Source organism: Bactrocera dorsalis, chromosome 2 (assembly GCF_023373825.1).
Source record: "Bactrocera dorsalis isolate Fly_Bdor chromosome 2, ASM2337382v1, whole genome shotgun sequence".
Taxonomy (NCBI): Eukaryota; Metazoa; Arthropoda; class Insecta; order Diptera; family Tephritidae; genus Bactrocera; species Bactrocera dorsalis.
The window spans coordinates 70030136-70043722 of record NC_064304.1 but is presented as its reverse complement, the minus strand read 5'-3'; positions in this window follow the sequence as shown (position 1 = coordinate 70043722).

Sequence of the window (13587 nt, the reverse complement as noted above, 5' to 3'; positions counted from 1 at the left end):
GTCCCTAGAAAAATTCGCGAAAAATGCATGTTTTTCGGTCCCTTTGATAACTCGTATTTTTCTTGAGACTAAAATTGAAAAATGTGCATCAAAAGCCTCTACAACTCGTATTTTTTTCCCCCTAAAAACCGTACATGACGAAAACATACTAGTACGTTTTCTAACCGTTATTATTTTACAGTTACGCTTATTCATAAGTTTTGCTTTGTTTTCTAAAACTAGCGTAGATTAGTATCAATTAGGACGCAAGATGTCAAATTCTCGTAAGTGCAAAATATTGCCATTTAAAAAAAAAAAAAAGAAATTATTCTTGCCGTAAAAAATGGTGAAAAACAAGTAGAAATCGCGAAAAGGTTCGGTAATTCGCCATCTACTATCACATAAATTTTGAAAAAAGGTGATCTGTATTTGGGTTTGCCCTCAAACACCAAACGTAAGTGCCAAAAATTTCCAGAATACCCGGAATTAGAAAAGAGAGTACTCACTTGGTTTTTACAATGCCGAGAATCTAATACTATTCCAGTTGGAGGACATTTACTAAAAGAAAAAGCAAAGGTGTATGCCGCAAAATTGGGCTTAACATAATTCAACGCAAGTAATGGCTGGTTGAACAATTTCAAGAAGAGAAATAATGTAAGTTTCAAAAAAGTTTGCGGTGAAAGCGCGGCCGTTGATGATGAAGTGTGCGTTCAATGGAGAGAAAGCATTCAAAAGATAATAGAGAATTATGAGCCCAAGAATATTTTCAACGCGGATGAAACGGGTCTTTTTTAAAAGTGTCTTCCTGATCGCACTTTGTCTTTAAAAGGCATGATGGGTCAGAAAAATGTAAACCATTAATTATTGGTAAATCCATGAAACCCAGATGCTTTAAAGACATCAAGACGTTCGCTAAACTTTATCGTGCAAATTCAAAGTCATGGATGACACGTAATTTATTTCTTGAATGGCTACAATTGGTGAACCAACAAATGATAAAACAAAATAGAAAGATTTTATTATTTATTGATAATTGCACCGCCCACACTGCAATGGAACTTTTGAGCAATGTGCAGACTGAATTTCTCCCACATAGCTCCACTTCAGTTTTGCAACCACTCGACAAAGGCATAATCAAAAGTTTCAAAACATTGTACCGTAAAGAAGTTGTTGTTAAACTGCTTGAAAGCATCGAGGAAAAAAAGGATTATTCCATTTCGTTTTATGATGCAATGAATATTGTTCATAAAGCCTGGACAAATATCAGTAAATCGACTATTAAAAACTTTTTTCGAGCTTGCGGTTTTGTTAAGGATCAAAATGTAGTCGTAATCAGCGAACATGTACTTCACATAGCAGAGTGGGCTCGTGTTCCACAAAATGCAGAAACACGTGTAAACTTTGATGACTACATTCATGTTGATGATGAGTTGGTGATTACTGGAAGCCTCAATGATGATGAAATTCTGGGTTTCGAAAACATCGACGATGAAAACGATGAAACATTTGAAATTCCCTCAGTTTCCACAAAGGTTGCGACTTTTTTTCATGGCATCAAATGTTGAAGACACTATTTTTAATGACATTGTAAACATTGATAATGCCATAGATAAAACACGCCAAAATAATGTCCGTCAAAAACATATTACGGATTTCTTTTAAAATGAACACTTTTCTTATATTTTTGTATGATTTTTCAAAATACGTACATACATATATTGATTGAATAACATATGTACTTTATATTTTAAAATTTAAATACATATGTACAATCATTTCTTGTTTTTTTATGTAAAATTGAAAAAATAAATAAAAAAACTCTATAATTCGTATATTCTGTATGTTGCCTCTATAAGTTGTATAACTTGATAACTTGAAAAACTCCATAACTCGTATTTAAATTGTGGTCCCTTCCAAATACGAGTTATCGAAGTTTCACTGTATTTAGCAATTTTATTATTTTTCTGTGCAATGCTTCGAAAAGATTTCTGTATATCTCAAATTTTTTATCAACACTTCAGTTATGCCGCTATTTTTTATGCCAGACCTTTTGCAATTTTAAATTGGCTCTCAAGATACCCCCTCCAATAGTTAGCAGGTACGGAAAAAATGTTATAGCTACCCATAGATGTATTGAATCACCCAATTTATTACTTAAGAACGAACTCTGTCCTCAATATAAAAACTTGATCCACAGATGTCGCCTTTTATTTTGGCATCGTTTTGTTTAATGCACGTTTACGCCAATTTAAGGTTTGAATATTGGATACTGCGATGGTAGCGCCATCTATAGGTCAAACATTTCAAAATTAACAATTGATTAAAAATGAAAAAAATTATTTAAAAAACATTTTCCAGTGGACCAAATTGTAAATCTAAACCATTCTCAAATCTCCTTGAACATACACACAAAATTTCATCAAAATCGGTCCATCCGTTTAGGAGCAGTTCAAATGCAAACACACGGTCAGAAGATTTATATTAAGCACCAGTAAGGTGAGGGGAATTAAACCTTCAGATATTATTGATTCTAAGGTTTGCCATTTTACGTCCAAAAAGAATTGAAATCGGAACATAACCTTTCCCATATACGAGGTGTGTTCAAAAAGTAACGCGAATTTTGTGCTTTTTCAAAAATTATTTATTTATTCGAGAATATCTATTTTGTCCCCTTCAAAGTAATCCCCATGAGATATTATACACTTGTGCCAACGGTTTTTCCAATCTTCGAAGCACTTCAAAAAATCATTTTTTTTACCGTCTTCAGCTCCTCCTTCGATGCCGTCTTTATCTCGTCAAAAGAAGCGTAACGTCGTCCTTTTATGGGCCTCTTCAGTTTAGGGAACAAGAAAAATTCACAGGGGCCAGATCTGGGGAATACGGTGGCTGCGGCATCATTTGTGTGTTGTTTTTGACCAAAAAGTCGCGCACAAGCAACGATGTGTGTGAGCAGGGGCGTTATCGAGGTGCAAAGGCCAATTTTTGTTCTTCCACAAATCCGGGCGTTTGCTTGCAAGTAATATACCTTATTGACCGTTCTTCCCTGTGGCAAGAACTCATGATGCACCACGCCCCTGCAATCGAAGAAAACTGTCAGTTACGATTCGCGATACTTTTTGAACACACCTCGTACGTAACTTAAACCTAGCACCAACATACCCAATATAAGGATTTCAAACTTCCCATAGCCGTTATACTGAATATAACCGTCAATATGTAACAAATATTAACATTGTTAAGTGAACCTATAATATTGGATATATTATAGTTTAATGCAGAAAATGAGTGCAGTTGGTCAACCACAACTACAATTACAATTACCACAGTTTCCATGTGCTACCTAAGTACGAGTACATATATTGATTTTCGTTAAATACGCAGACTTTATACCGCATATGCCGGTTTGTGTTCCCTTCATAAAATTGTATGGATACATATTTCTATGTTTACATGAGTAATGCCATAAGCTAACGCAACCAGTCCTCCCTTTTTAGTCCAAATATATATACTTGATCTAATGATTTCTCACTTTCTAAATGACATCAAGCCGTCTATGTTGGTCAAAGTTCACAAAAATAGAATATGTTTTAGCGCTGAATATGAATGAATGTTTCTAGACCATTGTCTAAGCCTCTTATCCATTATTACGATTTCAGCTCCACTGAATCACTATTTTTTCCATATTCCCAAAATATTAAATTTAGACTTTTCGATTGAGTTTTTTATCCACCAATACAATCGACGTGATGTTAAAATGAAATAAAGTGCACAATATTTGTAACATTTGTTATGATTTTTTGAGCCTTAACCAACATACATGTAAAATGTTATGGGAGGCTTGAATGCGTATTGTTTTTTTTTTTTGTGGTCACGCTATGGATTGAAAGTGCGTGAAATAGGAGATATAAGGTTAGGAGGTTAATCGGTTTTTTGGAGCTGAAGTAAAAAGGGGAGAGAAGTAGGTTTATTAATTCATTTAACAATATACATATAACAGATCAAATCGCACATCGTATCATGACACAAGGCGCCACAGTACCCCCTCCGAGAGAGTCGTAGGAGGCGCGATGAAAGAGTACTTTAGACGATCAATGGAGACCTTAATTCCATTAAGGTTAGCCTCGATGACAAAATAGTTTGGTGCACGGCTGATAACATTGTATGGTTCTTTGTATGAGCTGATAATGATGGTCGGACGGAATAATCCCGGATAAACCCTAATTACATGACTTCTAACTGTTGTGGGCAAATGTCCTTTACGTCGTATGTCAAACGGGGTTCACTGAACGAATTTTCTACATGACGTGTCTTAGCTTTTGTACTAATTCTGTTGCGTCGCTTGAGCGGCCGGTGCTAGTGCCAAAATTGGCAGGTAGTCGAGACGAGACGAGGCAGATAACCTGTTCCTTTGTTGTTGTGACATAAAATTGCGATGCCACCTTTCAATCAGCCCATTACTCTGTGCAGATGTGAAATTCCAAGGCATTGCAGTACCTCGTGGAAGAACGCACTTTTAAACCGGCGTCGGACTTGATGTCGATGAGTACTCCAAAATGTGATATCCAGCCTCTCAGTAAGAAAAGGAAAGTCAATCACGGTTAAAAAATACTTGTAGCCCCCGACAATAGAAAGGGACCAACCATGTCTGTGTGAAAATGACTGAAGCGTTGATTGGGGTTCTCCCTCCGTTGTAACAAACTTCTATTGTGGCGAATTTGCTGTGTTGGCATTAAACCTAGCTTTCACAAAAGGGGGGATATGGCCTGGCGATGTTTGCAAGCATCTTTCTTTAAGCTAGAAGATAAAAAAAAATATTCTTGATATAAGAGTATGGGAAATTATATCGTTTAAATACGAGTTTAATTCCTCGTCGTTTGCCTGATCATCCGAATTTTAATCATAATTGTTCGAAACTGCTGTAACCGATTGTATTCGAGAAAGCAGATCAGCAGCAGCATTGTCTTCGCTTTTGGCACGCCGAATGTCAGTTGAGGTCTGCGAAATGAAAATGGCAGCGGGTATCTGTCCAGCATGGTTACGGCGTTCAAAGCCCTACAATCTCCACTCACTGCCGTGGAAATCGCTGCCGGAAGACCGACAAATAACGAGTTTTATAAAAAGCTCAAGTCGCGAGTAAGTAGGATTGCCGGTCGTGGTTTTTTGGCATTAGCTCGAGGGCCCAATACTGTTGAATGGGTGATTTCGGCAAATTCTCGATGATGTCTGAAAATTTATGTGTTGAGTGGATCCTAAAAGCTTTGGAAGTTGTTAGTTTCAATGAGCACGGTATCTTGAGTAGAGTTGTGCGGTCTATGAGGCTAGTCGATGATTAAGCCGTGATGGCCGAGAAATTGAGAAACATCGGCTATAATAACGAGCCAAAGAAATTCGCAGCGTCAATTAAGGTTGTGTTTGAGATTAACTTCCCCATAGCAAGAAACGGGTGAGCCCTTTCGGCAAACAGATTTATTGAAGTTTGATATGTTCCTTTCCGACTTTGAATTGACGGACACGCCTGCATCTGATCCGATCAAAAACTTCATGTTGGCTGGCATGTCATAAACGCAGAATATGAAAAGTCCTTTTTGTATCAGATTATTTTCCAGTCTCTGGTACTGAATTAGTAGAGCGCAGATTGGGATATCTGTGGCCGAAATTCAAAGATTTCATGTTGTCTGATTTGAATGAAAATTTCACAGTTTGTTACCAACTATCTATACATTATTTTCCCAAAGTATTAGGATTCTATTTGCATTAGTTTTTTGTCCAGAAATACCCAAAGTTGGTGAATGTAGAGAACATCAAAATTATCAAAAAATTTACTCAAAAGTCAAATCATTGATACAATAAAACAACTATTGAAATTCAACTTTGTTATTATTTTTCATTTATAATATGTATCAAAGAAAAAATTTGCATCAAAATCCATTGAAAAAAATAATGCATAAAAAATTTTGTGGAACAACATAATTTGGACGTCAAAATTTCAATGTTCTTCAAATTCAAAGTGGTGCATCTTTTTAGCGCTGTCTACCGCTGTCGATATACATATACCAAATTAAAGCCTGAAGTCTCAGCTAAACGATAAAAAAAAATTCAGCTGCCTCAAATTGCCCCCCTTGAAAAAACAATGTCAGAATGTCACGGAGATGTAAAAAAGTTGGTAAAAGAGACTTGATAAAAGAGAATTTAGTTGTATGGGAGGTGGGCGTAAAAGTGGGCGGTTAGTATTGAAATTTAACACCGACATATATAATGTCATAAAAATGCTATGTACCAAAAATCAGTGCTGTAGGTCAAAAATTAAGATTCTCCTTATATGGGAGGTGGGCGTAAAATAAAATTTTTTAAAAAATTTTTTTCATTTTTTTCTTGATTGGCATCCAAAACAATGATGTACCAAATGTCATTGTCCTGCGACAACTCCTTTTATTTTTAGCCGCAGTATGCACTAGCAGAAACCTATGTGGAGCGTGACTATTGTGTCTGGCTTGCTGGTTTCGGCAGTGTGTTGAATCATGGCTGATGGTATTTTGTTGATTTATTACCAAACTTAGCATGATACCAGCAAACGTTGTACATTGCGATCTACTGATCTGTAACGCGGTACAGACCTGACGCGCTGCCGACTCCTGTCCTTATCTAAAAGTCAGCTGACACGTTTAGACAAAACAGCGATTTCGGTTTTCAGGCGACAAAAATCTGGCGAAGTTTGGGATTCCGCGCTAACTTCAGAAAGTTTTCTCTATTTCATGGACGGACATTCAGTGATTGAGTCTGCAATTTTGATTTTCCTTTTGATGTGAATACTTGTTGAGATGATGGCTGTCTGTGTGTAGGGTGGCAAACGGTTAACTTAAAGAATATGCAGGATAAGTATGTTCGCTTAGAGCTGGGCCCGAAGGTCGTCTCATCATGTTGTATAACTCGCTGGGACGGCAATTATCTTGTGACAGCTTCTTTAGGACTAGTTGCAGGCGCCTCTTCTGGCTTTTGGTAAAGTTTTCAACAAAGTTTTGCCGGATGTCGTTACAATTGCAAACGGCGGGTACAGCCTCGATAAGTGTTTGCAGTCCCATTAGCTTTGCTAAAGGAACACTTGTACCACGATGTGAAGTGAAATCGTGGCCAAAAATTATGTGCAGAAACAATTTCTGCAATGTTTCCTATATCCGTTACTGTCGAGCCATCGTTAAGAATCATTCGTAAACTTTATTAAAAAAATTAATTTTAAAAGCGAGCTGCGTCACAAATGTAAGAATAGGTGGGAAGCAGGTCCTCGTTGATTGAGAATTCAAGTAAAAAGGCAAGAAGAAGTGGCTTTACAAATTCGTGTAACATTTTTTAAAATATACTACAAATTGTTTACTGGTTTGTGAACGCATCGCACGACATAGGGCGCTACATATAATATATAGTGCTAGTTGACCCAGCAGCCGTTATTTTGCAATATACGTCATTTGTAGGATATAGGATAAGAAATTCACGATGATTTTAAGCAAGCGATTATTTCATTAACGAAATGTTTGTCTGAAATGTCAAACAGCTTGTTGTGCTTGGTTTTTATAGCTTTTAATATCCTATCTAATGCCTAAAGTGAATATTTCTGTGCCATAGTGCATTCATTTCAATTGATAATTTTACACTATTTCAGCAGAGCAGTCATGGAAAATTATGTTTTTGTGTTGCACACTGCATCTGGGTTCCTTTGAGTTATTAACTGTTGAGCTGTTCTGTCTACATCTTAAAAAGTTGGTGCAAGGCGAGATGCGATGTGAAATTTTACTTGTGTCTCAGCAAGAAGTTATGAAATAAGGCATGTTTTGCCTGTTCCAACTAGTGTATTCAGACTAAATACAGTTTAAAAAAACTAAAAAACACGCTTTTAAAGCATATCAAACAAAAAAGAGAAAAATAATTCTTTGTATAAACTAACAATAATAATGGAGGAAAAAATCTTGCTTTATTGTGAAAATAGCGTGGAATGCTCGATATATGAAAAGTATGCAAGTTAACGACAGCCTCCGCAAAGCTACTATATTACCTTGACTGTAAATAAAATTGAATCTTTGTACTGTGCAATTACACATTAATTAAAAATCTCAATTAACGTTTTGATTATTTATAAATTCGACATGCTTTTTCCGTTCTGAATCCAATAATCCTTTTTTATCAAAACAATATCGCTCGCCCTCACAAGAAGGCATAACAATAACATTTGTAAAGAAAACATAATGCTAAAGGTTCTGCTGGAATGTGCTGTAACAGCTAATATTGTAATTAACTCTTTGTTCTGGATTCAAATAAGCTGATGCTTAGACTTCAGCTTTAGCTTTAAGATAATAAGCCTAAAATATATATAAATATTAGTATTTCAGAAATAAAGATTTGATTTGTATCTGGCAATCCACGGGAACCACACGTGTTCTTATGTATCCGCGCATTCGCGGATGTAAAATATATATTTTTTTAAAATTGCCTCGTCGCGAGAATTAATTGGCGGCCAACGTGGGGCACGAGTTCAAAGTGCCCACTATAGTAAATAAAAATAGAAAATTGAAGTTAAAGTTCCTACTAATGTAAAAAGTTAAGTTAAAATAATATAGTTTAACACGAAGTCAAAAGTGCAAAGTGAAGTTAAAAATTGTTTTATAAAAAATAATTTTCACCAAATCAAAAGCGTGTACCAAAGTAAAAAGTGAAGTCTAAATCATATACAATTTTTTTCTATAAAGATATAGTAGCAATACCTAAGATAAAAGTTTCACTAAGAAAATAACAAAAATAACTGTACAAAACCTGAAATAAAATGAGTTAGAACAATGGAGTCATGTGTTGAAGTTTACGCAAGTGAGGAAAGTTCTCTGATTGTCATTCACTTGGGAGTGGCCAGAAACGATTCTTTTACATGTGACTCAAACAGCTCACCACTTCTAGTCTTTGACCAAGTATCCTCTGGGTAGCCTAAGAACATCCGTTTGAAGGCGAGCTAAAATGAGAAGACGAAACATCCCCTGCATAGGGTTGTGCGCTGGGTTTGGGACCCGCCACGTAAAAAAACACCCCCAACGAAAAAGCATAAACAGCCTCGGATGAGAGACCACCCTTTTGATGACGACCATGGCAAACGAAATAAGGACTACGAATTGAGGGCATGTACCTGGAATGTCCGGTCCCTTCATTGGGAAGATGCCACTGCTCAGCTGGTTGATGTCCTCGTGAAAACAAAGGCTGACTCACCGCCGTCCAAGAAATGCGATGGACGGGACAAGGAAAGAGACGAGTAGGTCCTTATGACATTTACTACAGCGGCCATATAAAGCAGCGGAAGTTTGGTGTGGGATTCGTGGTGGGAGAGAGACTCCGTCGCCGAGTAATATCATTCACTACGGTGAATAAACGTCTAGCCACAATCCGCATCAAAGCGAAATTCTCCAACATATCGCTGATTTGCGCCCACGCCCCGACGGAAGAGAAGGACGATGTGACCAAAGATGCCTTTTATGAGTGCTTGGAGCGCACTTATGAGAAATGCCCCCCACGATGTCAAAATCGTGTTTGGCGACTTCAACGCCAGGGTGGGCAAAGAAGGTATCTTTGGCACTACGGTCGGTAAATTCAGCCTCCACGACGAAACATCCCCAAATGGGTTGAGGCTGATCGACTTCGCCGGGGCCCGAAATATGGTTATCTATAGTACTAGATTCCAGCATAAGAAGATTTATCAAGCTACCTGGCAGTCTCCGGATCGAAAAACCACCAACCAGATCGATCATGTTGTGATAGACGGAAGACATGTCTCCAGTGTTTTAGATGGGCGTGCGCTCCGAGGTCCTAACATCGACTCGGATCACTATCTTGTTGCAGCTAAGATTCGCACCTCCCTCTATGTAGCAAAAAACGCACGCCAACAAACACAAGGACGATTCGACGTCGAGAAGCCGAACGATTCTCTACTCGGCTTGCACTCCTGCTCTCTGAGAGCACTCGTCAACAACTCGGTATAAGGGAACTGTGGGACGGCATTTCAAACTCCTTACGTACAGCTGCAACCGAAACGATTGGTTGTCGGAAAGTGCAAAAGAACAGCTGGTACGACGAGGAGTGCCGTGTCGCAGCGGAGAGAAAACAGGCTGCCTACCTCGCAACGTTACGATCGACCACAACACGAGCGGGATGGGATAGATACCAAGAGTTGAAGAGGGAAACGAGAGGCATTTGCAGACAGAAGAAGAAAGAGGCCGAAATGCGTGAGTACGAAGAGCTTGATAAGCTGGCCGACATGGGTAATGCTCGAAAATTCTACGAAAAAAGGCGGCGGCTTACAGAAGGTTTCACGACCAGAGCATACTTCTGTAGAACTCCCAAAGGCGAACCCAATTCCACAATCGATGACGATGGAGCAGACGTTCCATTACCCGGCCATGAAGAAGCTCGAATAGCAATTGCCCGCCTGAAGAACAACAAAGCGGCAGGGGCCGACGGATTGCTGGCCGAGCTATTCAAACACGGCGGCGAAGAGCTGATAAGGAGCATGCATCAGCTTCTTAGTAAAATATGGTCGGACGAAAGCATGTCCAAGGATTGGAATCTAACTGTGCTCTGCCCAATCCATAAAAAAGGAGACCCCACAATCTGCGCCAACTACCGTGGGACTAGCCTTCTCAACATCGCATATAAGGTTCTATTGAGGGTATTGTGTGAAAGTTTAAGGTCACCGTCAACAAACTGATTGGACTTTATCAGTGTGACTTTAGACCTGGCAAATCAACAACCGACCAGATATTCACAATGCGCCAAATCTTGGAAAAGACCCGTGAAAGGAGAATCGACACACACCACCTCTCCGTCGATTTCAAAGCTCCTTTCGACAGCACGAAAAGGAGCTGCCTTTATGCCGCGATGTCTGAATTTGGTATCCCCGCAGAACTAATACGGCTGTGTAAGCTGATGTTGAGCAATACCAAAAGCTCCGTCAGAATCGGAAAGGACCTCTCCGAGCCGTTCGATACCGAACGAGGTTTCAGACAAGGCGATTCCCTATCGTACGATTTCTTCAACCTGGTTCTGGAGAAAATAGTTCGAGCTGCAGAATTCAACAGAGAAGGTACCATCTTCTATAAGAGTGTACAACTGCTGGCGTATGCCGATGATATTGATATCATCGGCCTCAACACCCGCGCCTTTAGTTCTGCTTTCTCCAGACTGGACAAGGAAGCAAAAGAAATGGGTCTGGCAGTGAACGAGGCAAGACGAAATATCTCCTGTCATCAAACAAACAGTCGTCGCACTTGCGACTGGGCACTCACGTCACTGTTGACAGTCATAACTTTGAAGTTGTAGATAATTTCGTCTATCTTGGAACCAGCGTAAACACCACAAACAATGTCTGCCTAGAAATCCAACGCAGGATAACTCTTGCCAACAGGTGCTACTTCGGACTAAGTAGGCAATTGAGAAGTAAAGTCCTCTCTCGACAAACAAAAACCAAACTCTATAACTCACTTATAATTCCCATCCTGCTATATGGTGCAGAGGCTTGGACGATGTCAACAACGGATGAGTCGACGTTGAGAGTTTTCGAGAGAAAAGTTTTGCGAAAGATTTATGGCCCTTTGCGCGTTTGGCCACGGCGAATATCGCATTCGATGGAATGATGAGCTGTACGAGATATACGACGACATTGACATAGTTCAGCGAATTAAAAGACAGTGGCTACGCTGGCTAAGTCATGTTGTCCGGATGGACGAAAACACTCCAGCTCTGAAAGTATTCGACGCAGCGTCAAGTAGCTAAAAGAAGAAACGAGGGGCGCGCGGTTGTTAACTCGGCTATAATCGCGTAAGCGGTGTCTAAGCCAATTAAGAAGATGAACAAGCAACGAGGTGACAATCGCAGGATAATAAAAACAAGGAAATTTTTTTTAATAAGAAAAGTAACAGTGACCAAAAAAGTGTAAGTGAATAACTTTCACTAAAAAAAATAACTGTGTTAGTAAGAACAAGCAACAAAGTGACAATCTCAGGATAATAAAAACAAGAAATTTTAAAAAAAATTTTAAAATTGATTTAAAAACCAATAATTAAAATAATTAATTAAAACATAACTAATCAACAAAATTCGAAATTACAAAAACAGAAAGAGTGACTTAAATCACAAAAATACAAATACTTTATAAAACAACATCATCAACAACGGTAACAACAGCAGTGGAAACAACATCAGCGGAGGTTTTAACAGCGGCAGCAGCAATTATAGAGGACTAGGTTGACTTAAATCACAAAAATAATCAACAGCGGTAACAACAGCAGCGGCAACAATTGCATCATTAGCGGGAATTATAATAGAGACAGCGAGAGAATACATTTGTAAGTTTAAATTAAAATTAACTATATTTAGAATATATATTAGAAATGGGAAATAGCCCAAGTATTTAATATAAAAAAACTGTCATATTGCGACTTTTGTAAGGGCGATCATGATATTAGGGAATGTCCTAAACTTAAAAAACTAAAGACTATAACTAATGGTTTGTACAACCAATAAATTACATAATTAAAAGCTGCGATTCACCACCCCCGGGGGGACCCTCAAGCTTATAAAAAATTAAATTTCTCTGCTATTCACCAGCCAAGGAACCCTCCTGAGAATTATAAAAAAAATTTATCCAATCAATACATTTTTTTTAATAAAATAGTAATTAAAATCTCGACCAGCCATGTAACAAAAATATATTGAAACCGCGATTCACCACCGCAAGGGTTAAAATAAAGCTTAATTCTGCGATTCTGAACTCCAGACCCTCCAGAATATAATAAAAATAATTTACAAAAAAGATCAGAAACTGAAAATTAGACAAAATGGCTAACGGTGACGCTTTGACCATAGACCTAAATACTCGCCTCATTGCTGACAGCAATATAGCACTACGTGAGGAAGTAGAGCAATTACGCTCACAAATAGGTCAATACCAATAGTGCAACCGATTTTCTAACACAGATAATAGACGATAATATAGCCGGTCAAGAATCGTTAGACGTAGTTAAATCCGTACCTGAATTTACTGGTAGGATGAATTTATATGTTAGTTGGAGAGAGGCAGCGCTTAACGCTATGAGCCTATACGTGAGGAGGCAAGGAATACTTTGCTGCACTCACAATACATAGAAATAAAATAACGCATGATGCAAACGATGCGTTAACTAACCATGGAACAGTCCTCAATTTCGATACATTTTTAGCCCATTTAGACTTTGCATATGCGGACGAACGTCCAATACATATAATCGAACAGGAACTAAGCACCTTAAGGCAAGGTGCAATGTCGGTTGTAGAATATTACAACCTCGTCAACAAAAAATTGACGCTATTAATAAACAAAACAATCCTGACGCACGGAAATAACGCAGACCTGACAAAAGAATTAAACAAAAAGAATTTTAAGAATTTTTATAACAGGACTAAACACCCCATTCTCTTTAAACCCACAAGATTTACCTGACGCTTTAGCAAAAGCTCAGGAACTCGAATCAAATAATCAAAGAGCCCGATTTGCTCAAAACTTCATGTATGATAGAAATAAATCAAAAGCAATGTATACAAATAATA